The 12,689-nt window shown below is 44.0% G+C and overlaps 1 long non-coding RNA gene across 1 annotated transcript in view; it reads right to left on the reverse strand.

Annotated features, from left to right (window-relative positions):
• Nucleotides 1-12,689, reverse strand: part of LOC139829153 (uncharacterized) — a 176,224-nt gene that overhangs the window by 25,224 nt on the left and 138,311 nt on the right. Inside the window, exon 3 of the long non-coding RNA XR_011741501.1 lies at nucleotides 4,313-4,479. This is a non-coding gene — a long non-coding RNA (uncharacterized lncRNA). The remainder of the gene's footprint in view (nucleotides 1-4,312; nucleotides 4,480-12,689) is intronic.

Consider the following 12,689-nt stretch of genomic DNA (forward strand, 5'->3'; position numbering starts at 1 on the left):
TCAATCTCTGTACTGTTAAAAAATGTTTGACATGTAACATCCCGTTAAAATCTGCTCCATGAAGTTCTGGCTAATTCCCAAATTACTTTTTCCGGATTGCTCAGCTGTGTGTCTTGTGGTACCTCTACCCAAAGAACGTGCTGACAGAAGAGCTTATCCCCGTGCCAGGGACGACACTTGTCTTTCCATTGCTAGCTGTAAAGATCAGAACAACACATTTCTGCACAGTGTCTGGATCTCCAGAATATCTGAACTGCACAAACACAGCAGCAGGCTCAGGAGATGGGAACTCCTGAAACGCTGAGAAAATGTAATAACATTTTTATGCCAGTACATTTTAACTAAAGTATTTTTATGCCAGAAGTGTGTTACCAGCAATGCTTTTTTTCATCCCGCAGGAGATTTTTGTTTAAAAAAAAGAAAATCAATAACCATTGTGCAAGAAAATGAAGTTCATTTTCAGCTTGGAAACTATTTCCTTTTCTGCACTTCTCTAAAACCATATTTTGCTTCTCAGTCACCTTCAGAGAGTCATTTCCAAAAATACTCAGGTACTTGTTCACACGAACCAGTATCATGTGCCTTAACGCGGTCCTTACTGGTTCGTCTCAGGTACCGTCAGCTGAGTCACTGTGGGAAATGCAAATGCTGATTCATTTCACATCAGTCACGATTTAGCCTGAAATTTATAAGATTTTAGCAAGTTGCTATTTTCTGCATTAGGTACTTTGGGTATTTGCTTCAGAAATACAGCATCGCTTCATCACTTCACTTCAAAGTGATTAAAACCCTCTACAAAGTAAGAAGAAATGAATTTTACTGATGGGAGCTATGTCAGAGAGATCTCAGTCCAAGAGATAATGAGGAGAGGTGGGTGTTTCACCGTGACTCCCATGAAACCCAACGCAAACACATCTGAACAGCACATCTGTCCCGGCTCTGTCAGCACCCAAGGACCTTCCACCATTCAAGTGAACCAAAATGCTTAATTCAAGATCAGCAAGTGCAAGAAGCATAAACCGATATGAACAACATGCACTATGCTACTCTGGACAACTGCATTTGCATACTGAGCTAACTTAAAAGACTAATTTCCTTTTTAAAAATTGCTCTAATGGCAAATAGTGCTATTTCCAACTCTATTTTTAAAAGTGTGTTCTGTTAGGAAAAACAAACAAAGAAATAAACACACCCAAGAAACCAACACATTATTTTTCAGCCTTTTCAAACAATTTGGGCTGAAAATAAACATTCAAATTGACATTTCTCCCAGAACAGAAATCATAAATTCCGGTAAACTCTGGCAGATTTAGACGGGTCCATTTTTGAAAAGGAACTTTCGAGTCCGATCCTACTGAAAGCAGCTGAGAGAACACCCTGGAGTCCTGGGTCCCTTTTGAAAATGGGAAAAAACTCCTATCCAACGCAGACATTTTCTGTTTACTGTTATGGTGACCAATGGGTTGTACATTAAAACCAGGGCAAAGCCAACCACCAATCCCAGGTTTCCTGCCCCACATCTGCTCTGAACTTGCTCAGCAAACCTCTCTCCAGGACTGCAGGCAGCTGAGCTGCTGCTCATTAGTTCACTCATGCTTTGTACTGGAACGAGCCGTTACATATAATTTGACAACAGGGAAAGTGAATATATATTAATTTTCCATTTCTAAACCAACATAACAGTTGGTTTTGATCACACCAGCTCCTTAGAAGACAGCAATCCTGTAACCAGTTTGGCCATGATATAAAAGGTAGGAACCACAGTTGCTTCCACATGGAAGAATTACTATAAATTAGTACGCGAACAGAAAGAATGAAACAGCAAACAGAAAGGATTACGAGTCTGTGGCTGTATTCTGATACACATTGGGTTATTAGGATTTGCATTCATTAGGAAAGTTAGACTGGCATTTGTACGTGATACCTTGTGCAGTTTGTTAGCGTCCTCCAGCCAACAGGAGGGTGACTGAGCTGCCGTGTGCTGTGAGCAGCGCAGGTTCTGCCCTTTGCCATGGCTGTCAGTCCGTCAGCCCAGCGTGCGACCCTCCGCCGAGCCCTGTGCAACCCGGGGTCACCGTGCTTTGGATAAAGCAGCCCCTCTGATCACTGCAAGCTTCCACATTGAGGGTTAAACCTGAGTTTCAGCCAAAATCCAGTGTGAAACACAATTCATATTGACGTGCATGGATTGTCCAGCAGTAACAACAGGCAGGGCCGTACACTGGAGATGGGATCTGCAGTCGTTACAATTAGTTAAGTTAGTGACTCAATACATCAGAATCTATAAGAGTAAAGAAGTGCCCTGCTCTTTATCCATTAATTCTTTTCCTAAATATTTGAATAGACCATGGAAGCCACTTAAATGGCCCCTGGAGTCTTTAGCTATAGGTATCTTTAAGCTTGACTTGCCCACAACTTGACAGAACTGTTAGAATTGTCTTACAAACCCCGATATGTTAGTCTTCAAACGGAGCTCTGGTAACGATGATTTATAGCCTAGAAAACGTGGTCCCCCCACTGCGAGCTACACAGATGGCAGCTGAGAGCTGGAAACCGGAACCGCTGCTCAAACAGCTCGGCCGGGCATCCGCCCCAGCGCTGAGCTGGACTAACTGGGACGGTGTTGGGATGACTGGCACGTTAATAGTACAACACTGGGGGAAAGATAGCAAGGGGAAAGGGGAGAGCTGGGGCCGAGTTCTGGGGAAGGCTCAGTGCAGAGGATTAGAGTGCTAAATGCATTTTCATGACAGGTGAATAACGAGCTCTTATTGGCAAGATTCTCCTTGTTAAACTTCAATATTTAAAAGGATTTGTGAAGCCTTATTACTACGGAATGCATTAATAAAGTCTACAGGGGTCTGCACTCCACCAGCCCACCTCCTGGGGTTGATGTTTTCCTACTTTTCTTTCACAATAAGTAAAAAACCAAAGTAATACAACCCTGTATTTGCTTTTCAGAGTTGCAGGAGTAATTAACTCAGGGAGCGAGAGGCAAGAAGGAAGAGACCTCAGGCTTAAGCAATTTGATTGCAGAGAGAAGCAAAACTATTATCAGCATTAATACAGAGAGATCAGAAGCCTCAATATGAAGGTATTAAAAATGCACACAATATTGATCGACAGGTTTACCATAATTATGTAGTAGAAGCGGATTCATCCAACCATGCTTTCAGATTTCTGGGCGATGTATCTCCCAACTCATGAAATATAGCCTGATGCTATGAATACTGACTGACAGCTTCATTTCAGTAATTTGCCACAGCAGACTGACATTTTATTAGAACTCAGTAGAAAATGCATTGAAATTAACGGGGGAGGCTCTCTTGCTTTCAGCAGGCTTTGGATAAACTAATAGGTTTTATTTCTCAGAAGATGGTGGGAGATCCTCTTAAAACCACAGTAGCTTTGAAATGTTCAGAAAATGAAAATGAGTGGGAGCTGTCCATCCCAGTCCCCTTTGTGCATTCGAATACTCCTCTTCTTTATAATTACACAACACACTCGTCAGGATGGAAAGCCAGGAGAGAAGCATGCAAGATCCTTCATCTCTGCTCTGATCCGTCTCCCTTCACATTAGTTTGTTCTCTCTTGTCCCATTCACTTCCCTTTTCTAATCTCCTCTCCCAACCACCCATTTTCTCCAGCCTCTCCTCCCATCTTCATCTCCCTATCACTGTTTCCACCAGTGGATCAAGGAGTTATCACCCTGCCAACAAGATATCATGTATCTCTAACTATCACTCCCATTTCCTAGTCTCTCCTTCCCTGTCCATTCAGTTCTCCTGATATGGTGGCATCGAATTAGATTTTGAGTCAGTATCAGAAAACGAAACACCAAAAGCAAAGGAGAGACAGGCTCTCATCCAGTGCCTTGTCCATCCACACATTGGCCTAGAGTGCCTCAAAAACGCTGTTACAGGGAAGAGACTCAGGGTCCCATAGTCCTGGGCAGTAACTTGCAGCCCTTCAGCCATTCAAGCCCCCGTTCCAGAGCAAGGCAGCCAGAGAACTCCAAGATATGTCAACTGAACTTCTCAAGAATGCCAAACAATACATTCCTCTCTCTCTCTTCTTGTGCCTTAACAGCAATGACTAAATTTAAAATAAAATCAGGCTGTGTGGCTCAGCTTTGCAGTTCAGCCATCAGGAGAGAACTTGACAAAAGGAAGCACAGAGCAACATAAAGCACGGGCTATATCCAAACCCAAAAATCCACATTAGTTTTCCATTCCCATTTGGTTCACATCCCTGTCTACAGATATTGCAATTTATTATGCTTTTTCTTTATAAAGCCATCAGCCAGACTCACCTTATGTTCCCTCTGATAGGGCAGATATGTGGTCCTGAGGGCGACAGCTTTTGATCTGCACGTTCACCAGCTCGTTGTGGCCCATGGCGATGCTGAAGTGCCGTGGCTCCTTCCATTTCAAGCCATTTCGGGGCAGAACTTGGTCGCTGAACCAGACCCAACAGCCACTAAAATCAAAAGAAATACTCTGATTAACCCCAGTAAGATCTGAATCAGTCCAGTAAACATAAGCTTCTGTAGAAGCTAATGTAGCATTGAGTCCCTTATGTAAAAGGCGATTGAAAGCACATTTGTTAGTAATCCTCCCTCCTCCTTAATCTCATCCCAAAGAGTTCCCATTTTCATTACACTCTCCCCTTGTAAAGTTAAAACTTCCAGAGGTTTTAAAGACACTGTTTGTCAAAGGATCACTGGAGAGACCAGTGGAAGTTTAGAGCGTATTAATTAGACCAGGAGAGGATGAAATTCTATTAAAAATTGCCCATCTGTGAGGGTTAATTTAGCGGTTACTAGTTATTTTTCTCTGCTGGGACGGTAGATGGAAAACAAGCTGAGAAAATAAAAGGTAGAAGAAAATAAAAGGGGGAAAACAGTATGACGCTTCTCAGGAGAAAATGTTAATCACACTTTTAAGCCCTTAGTCACCTAAGCTTCTATTTACAATAGAAATAGAAACAGTGCAAATTATCTCTCCTTTTTTTTTAAAACGGTGATTATAGTTCTATTAGCTACTATGCCTGCTCATTAACCAGGCGTACTTCATCAAAAGAAACAACTGACCTCTTCTAAGATGCACCAAATTTCCATTCCTAAGCACGGAAACGTCTTTGTCTTTAAAAAAGGTCATTTGCTCTCTGAGTTTCTAGTCTCAACGTTCCGTGTAAGAAACCACAGGTTGCAAAGCTCCTGATTTCACAACTACGTGTAGCTGAAATATTTAAATTCTTCGCTTTGAAATAATTACATTGTTAAATAACAGGCAAAGATAACTGCAAAAGTACAGAATCACAGAAGGGACTGGGTTGGAAAAGCCCTCAGAGCTCATCCAGTCCAACCCTTGGTCCAACTCCAGTCCATTGACCAGATCATGGCACTCAGTGCCATGGCCAATCTCAGTTTACAAACCTCCAGGGCCGGTGAGTCCAGCACCTCCCTGGGCAGCCATTCCAATGCTGACCACTCTCTCTGCACAGAATTGCTTTCTAATCTCCAGCCTCAATTTCCCCTGGCAGAGTTTAAGCCCATGCCCCCTTGTCCTATTGCTGACTGCCTGGGAGAAGAGCCCAATCCCCCTGGCTAGAACTGCCCTTCAGGTCGTTCTAGAGAGTGCTGAGTTCACCTCTAAGCCTCCTCTTCTCCAGACTGAACAAGCCCAGTTCCCTCAGCTTCTCCCCATAGGGCTTGTGTTCAAGTCTCTTCCCCACTCTTGTTGCTCTTCTCTGGATTATTATACAAGCCATTAAAAAAAAATATCCTAGCACACTTCTATTCAAAAGGAAGTTTCAGATAATAAATTATGTATTTACTTAGTTTTTAAATAGGCAAGGAAAGTCAAAAGTATTTTATTGTAGGGTTATGTTCAAATTTGTGTGGGTTTGCAGGCATTTCTAACAAAAATGCTGAATCTAAAAACCCAGTAAAGACTGGAGAGTACCGCATGGCTCTGTCAGCTCTCGGTCCAGCGTCTGGGTGTGCTGTGCATGGCCAAGTTTAGAAGGAAATGATGCAGTAAAACAAAAGGCAGCACTGGTGAGCAGACGAGGGGCCGTGAAACTGCGTCACCCAGAGCTGTGAAACCCTGAACCCCACGACACCGCAGGCCCAACTTACTCCATGTCTTGCTCTCGGTTTTGCAGTGCTAGATGCAAACTTGTTGGGGGATTTTTCTTGCAATAGTCATAGACAAGGCAAGATGAAATTCCTCTCTAGCCATGAATGCATTCTAATTGCTTTACTGAAACTCCTCGCTGGAGGAAATGACTCCTGGCTTTGCACACTATCAAGTCTCTTGAGAACATTGACTCGTAAGCGGAACTTGTAGCTGAAATGAATGGCAAAAACCCTGGTGTGAACCCTGGTTTTTAATATTCAATTTGCTTTTCACCCATTCTCCTCATGCTCCTTTCTCCCCATGCTTCACCTATTAAGCATCCCATCACTGCATCAGTCCTTTTGAAGTGCAAAAAGCAATTCATGCATATAAAATTAATAAATGCTGAAGTATGTCTGCGTAAGAGCAGCTCATCACAGGACCGAAAAGCCCGGTGCTGAGGGCACAAGGAGAGCACTCCCACCACCCACCAAAACATGTGCCTTCACAGGACAGCGGATCTACTTCATTATTATTGTGGGTTTCATTAACATCCCAGACACAAATGCGGCTTTGTTTGTGGCAACACTGCCACTGAACCTCCCCGAGGGAACTAAGGGAGGTCTCAGCATCACCTCTGTATCTGCCTCAATCAGCAGGGCTGGGCAGAGCTGCTGGACCTCAAAAAGCTAACACACATTTGATGACTCTGTACGATAGGCTGGGAAATGGATATTTCCGTGGCAATGAACAGAAGTCATCGCATGTGTGCACTGAGCGAAAGCAAAGCCCCTTTGGCTGTAGGCTGCTGCAAGGATTTTGCATGAAATATTAAAATGAAACCTTCAAGCCTGGAGTCCTCCCTGGGTCACCGCGGCCTCCAGCTGTCCTGCCAGCCCAGTCCTCTCCTTGGGGGGTAATTAGATACGGGCAAAATGGCATGAACCTGCTAATGGCTTCGCACCGCTCACATGGAAATGACTGAATTGCCCTGGGATGCCTGCTCTGATTAGGAACAGCACTTGCTTGATTGAGCTACTTCATTTGGCAGTGAGACCAACAGGATGTACGGAGTGGAAAAGGAAACCACCTCAGAATATGCTCTTGCAAAGAAGATTAGTGAATGTTAAAAGGATCACAGATGACACCCCCACATCCTTTCTGAATGCCGGCAGAGTATGATTCCGAGCTGGCTGGTGTGTCAGCTGAGAGCCATGACCTGGAGGTGCATCAGACATCACGGAGAACAGGGGCCCAGTTCTCAGGGACAGAAATTAACAGTTTGTTCCATCAACATCGTTTGACATGAGCTGTGAAGCTACTTTCTGAGTCAAACTCTACATTTAACGGTTAGCAGAAAAATCTCTCCTTGGGCAAGATTATTGCACCTCTGCCGATTGGGGGTTTTCTTGTATTGTGTTCTGAGGTGCCTGGTGCGGGGCCTCCCTGGGACAGGATGAGATGAGCCGAGTCCAGCTCCTGTTCTGAGTTTGTAGGCTGGTGCAAGCAAAGCCAGATACGGCAAGAAAGCTGCATCTGCTGAGAAGAGACAATTACTTTAAAATACCCTGAAAAATAAGTGAGAGGGTTTTGACAGCCTTTTTTTTTTTCAACTGTAATTATCTTTAAAGTAATTACCTCTGGAGGAATATAGCTCTGCTCTTCCACTGCATTAAACCAACTTTGTTTTTCCTTTTCAGAAGCAGCCTAAGTTAAGACTAGATCTTGATTGTAAAGAGCGTATCGTGAAAGTGAGGGAAAAAATGTGTAATTACTAAAAAGCTGCTTAAATTTTTGCTAAAAGACAGGAAAAAAAAGGAAAGACTGAGGAACAGCTACAGCTATGGTTTCTTTTTAACAGAAGAGTTTCTTTGGATGAAGTTAGTGGCCCTGAAATAGAAAGGAACCATTTCTCCCCAAAAGGGCTGTGGGGCACTGGAACAGGTTGCCCAGGGCAGTGCTGCAGTCACCATCCCTGGACGGTTGGACAGACGGACATGAGGTTTTCAGGACATGGCACAGTGCCAGGGGTGAGTTGTGGTTGGACTCAATGATCTTGAGGGTCTTTTCCAACCAAAATGTTTCTGTGATTCTAAATCATGGAAGGGTTTGGGTCCACTGGGTTTTGGCTTTAAATTCTTCAACCTATGCATCCGTGCTAATTGGTCACCATTTGGTTCATCCAGCCTGAATGTGACTGCAGACTGTGACACCCCAAGCACAGAAACACCTTTCAGCAACAGGTCCCTATCACCTGAACTACAGCGCTACCCCAAAGAGGGCCAGAACAGCAAGTCAGTAGTGTCCATAGTTAGTATAGAACACTGTCGGCTTGACAGGCATTATTTCAATGACTGGCAGTTCCATCAAGGAATTAAGACCACCTATGAGTGGGGCATTGTGAGGGATCCTGAAAAACAATGGTCCACCCAGATGTGCTGCTGGAATGGGTTTCTTTGCAGAAATCCGTTTCTATCAAGAACTCAGACACTCTAGGATTTTTCTGAACCACAGAAAATCAAAGTTTTTCACCAACTCTGATCCACAAAAAGGCTAGACATACAATGAGAAAATGCCCTGCTTTGTGTGCAGATGAAAGACGACCTGTATGTCCCATCTAGATCGTGAAAGCTCCATATCGCACCACGTCTAATCTCTGCAGTTCAGCTGCACGCAGGACCTCGGCCCTTCCACACCAAGCCTGGCTGCTTGCTTTCTGCTCCAATCTCTGTGGAAATCGGGTACTGACCCCAGGAGATCGCTGTTTGTCCCTAACCTGCATGTGGGTGCTGCTGTCAGGACGGTGCCCGTGTGTGTTGAGCCGCTGTTGTTCCAGCCCCACCGTCTCCCTCCATCTCACCGCTCTGCCGTCCCCTCGCTTCTCAGCCACAGGTGGTTTCCAGGCTGTTAATGGTGGAATTTGGTAATAAAGTACATGTTATTTGATTCTGAACAGGCAATTAGACTTCCTCATTTAGTTTTTAGGGCTTTAACTGCCTGACTTGACATTAATGTGAATTAACCAGCATCCCACCCTGCTAAACCACTACCATTAATGCCAGCGCAATGTGCACAATTATGATATATTATATCACCGGCAGCTCATTTCCATATAATTCACTTTTTTTTTTCCCAAATTGGTCTGATGGTAGGATCACACATTCCCTAATTAACACCTTCTTTCTGTGGTTACTAATGAGTCTGTTGATACCACTTCTTCAGGCTGCCTCTATTATAACAAAGTCTTGCGGGTATATCCAACTCCAACTGTCCGCTTTAATTAAGAGACAGATGTCACCACCTCTCATTTAACAGACACATAGTCCCCTGGATGGTGCATGAGGAAGGGAAATGCTTTGTCTTTCGATTCTTGCTTCATTGTGCAGGGCAGGACTCGGGGAAACGGTCTGGATAAGGGATGGGCAAGTGGGACTGACACCTGAAATAGCAGCATCTGAAAGAAGATTTTTAAAGAAAAATGGGGGTAAGGCAGAACACTGGATTGATAGAGGGAACAAAGGTAAAAATGATTTACGGAGAAGATTTAAACAAATCACAGGAGAAAACAACTTTCCCATTTAACAAGACTTGCCAGGTTCACCTGTGGCAGCTTCACCACAACTTGGGAACAGTCAGTTGTGTTCATTGTGGATTTTGAGGACAATTGATCTGATCTAAAACCTAACAGGAAAGGGGATCTCCTCCAGCTTTGTCAGGCTTTCACTAACTCTGGATCACGGAATTGAAGATTTTCTACAGAGGACAGTCCACGCTGGTTGTAAAATGGCATTGGAGAAGGCAGAACACAGAATGGACATGCACTGTCTGCTACACAGACCTTTCAGTAAAGCACCACAGTGTCTTTGCTCTCGAAAGCAATGTTCAGTCTTTCAGGAGACTATAAATCACAGAATCACAGAATACTACTAAGTAGTATTTGACTGCATTGTTTTAACACTGAAAAAACTATTCAGGACAACAGCATTCATACAAAGCACCTGTTGTACTCATTTTAAAGGTCTTGTATCTTTTGTTTGTGTTTGTTAACAAAAGGGGAACATGTACACAAGAACAGAACTTCCACTTCAGAAGAGCAGATTCATTGATCTATGCTAGCATATTTCTTTTGGTACTAGACAACACTATTATAGGCATAAAGTTTTCTTATTTCATAAATATAAAATAAGACCTTCAAATTCCAAAGTCTATGTGAAATATTAAAGCTGAAAAATAGAAAACAATTTAAATAACAAATTCTCATTTCATATTCAGTTTGCTTTTTCAAATGGAAAAAAACTCAGCCTTTGAACACAATGACAGTTTAAAACTGTGACTGATTCTGAGCCCAGTCCTAAGTTACCATAAGGGATTAACAGAAGGGTTAAACCCAGACATGCTGCTGCTTGGAAATTCAGTCGCTAAGCCTACGCCACCATTTGCTGCTCAGGTTTGGGCTGCTCTCCTATATTTCCTCTGTGGCTCTTTCAATCCTTTTCAGCACCTCTCCTGCCACAGTGTCTTGCCCAGACTCACAGGGTCTCCCAGTTGCATTTGTCATGGTCACACATCTCCTGTATCAGACATCCTTCTGCAAACAGAGTGATCGGTAAGAGTGCACAGATAATCTGATGGAAGCAACCATTTGATGTAACATGCAAGGGAAAATAAACCCATGCTGATCATGTGTCCAGTTCATCAGAGATGTAAATGATACCTATGTATCTTCTTATGATTTTATTTCAAACGGCTTGGAACCGAAACCATGAAAAAGACTTTCAAATAAAGGGCCCAGGGGAAGGTTAAGTCAACACGTTTACAAATCTGGCTCCCCGTGGCTTTTCCTCTCCCCAGTGTAACAGGCCTGAGGCTTCACCTCTTCAGCTGTGCATGATAAAATCCTTCAAGCTGGAGAATAAAGGTGTAGAAGGGAAGACATGATAATATTGGGAAAATCATTAATGACAGGAAGTATCAAGAACATGAAAAACTGCTTACTCAAGCAAAGCAAATGAGAAGAGTGGGGAATCCAGGCTCTAGAAAATCCCGAAGAAAGTGGGACACTCTATAAACTGCACTATTGCTCATTCCTGTTGCAAACCACAAAGCTTTGTCTTTCATAAGATTTTTTCTAACTGCAATGCAGAAATGCAACCCGGGGGTCTTGTAGAAAGAGACAGACAATGTGCCTTTCAGAGTCTGTCCCATCTCCAGGTTTAACATAGCACTGTTCACGTCAAAAGTTAATGTCTTCAGCAAGAGAAATACTGGCAAGGGCAAAAATAAATTTGCATTGTTGCTGCTTTGAAATAATAGTTCATTTTTGGGGTGAAAGGCTTTCACACTAAGACTTAAGACACTGACACATTTTTCTTGAAGCGTTTTCTTCAAACACTGTGATGTATTTCTCCATTCCGGGCTCTGGGTATGACCCTGTCAGAAGAACACAGCCCAAGGCGTTGTTTCTGCATGGGCACCTCTGACTGCCCCACGATGTTCCGCAGCGACCCAGCACAGCAAAACACACACTGCCCTGCGTCCCACAAAGCATGTTCAGCATCCACAGAATCCCAGAATGTGAGGGGTTGGAAGGGCCCTGGAAAGCTCATCCAGTGCAATCCCCCCATGGAGCAGGAACACCCAGCTGAGGTTCCACAGGAAGGTGTCCAGGCGGGTTTGAATGTCTGCACAGAAGGAGACTTCACAACCTCCCTGGGCAGCCTGGGCCAGGCTCTGACACCCTCACCAGGAATAAGTTTCTTCTCATCTTTCAGTGGAACCTCCTGTGTTCCAGTCTGCACCCATTGCCCCTTGTCCTGTCACTGGTTGTCACCCAGAAGAGCCTGGCTCCATCCTCCTGACACTGCCCCTTTCCATATTGATCCCCAGGAATGAGTCCCCCCTCAGTCTCCTCTTCTCCAGCTCCAGAGCCCCAGCTCCCTCAGCCTTTCCTCACACGGCAGATGCTCCACTCCCTTCAGCATCTTGGTGGCTGCGCTGGACTCTCTCCAGCAGTTCCCTGTCCTTCTGGAACTGAGGGGCCACAACTGGACACAATATTCCAGACACGGTCTCAGTGATTTGTTTTTGTTTACTTGATTATTTATCTAAGGGAACTGGGGCTATTCATCCACAGCAGTCTGAAAGTCATGCTTTACAGAGATTTGGCCAGATGAGCTCTTTCCTAAGGAAATGCATGAGGAGCAGCTGAACACACAGCAGCACCCCCTGTGCACCGACAGCCCATCCACCCAGCACAGCCAGCTCCGCTCCTGGCTGACAATGGCATCTCCACACCGCCATCACGTCTTCATTGGCAACGGCTGCACAACCTACGCCACACTACGGTACGATCATCTTAAAGATATTTTTGTTTGCAAAAGTATTCAAGAGTAAAATTGCTCTTCTTCTGATAGTGCAGTAACTGGCAAATATATTTATTCTCCAGTGAAGGGAGTTATTAAATCAAGAAGTCTCAATCCTCTCCATCCTGTCCTGGCAACTGAAATATTTTATATTAATAAGTATGCGAGATGGCTGCAATTCGCATGAAAAACAGAGAACACATGA

Source organism: Patagioenas fasciata, chromosome 15, assembly GCF_037038585.1.
Source record: "Patagioenas fasciata isolate bPatFas1 chromosome 15, bPatFas1.hap1, whole genome shotgun sequence".
NCBI classification, from domain to species: Eukaryota; Metazoa; Chordata; class Aves; order Columbiformes; family Columbidae; genus Patagioenas; species Patagioenas fasciata.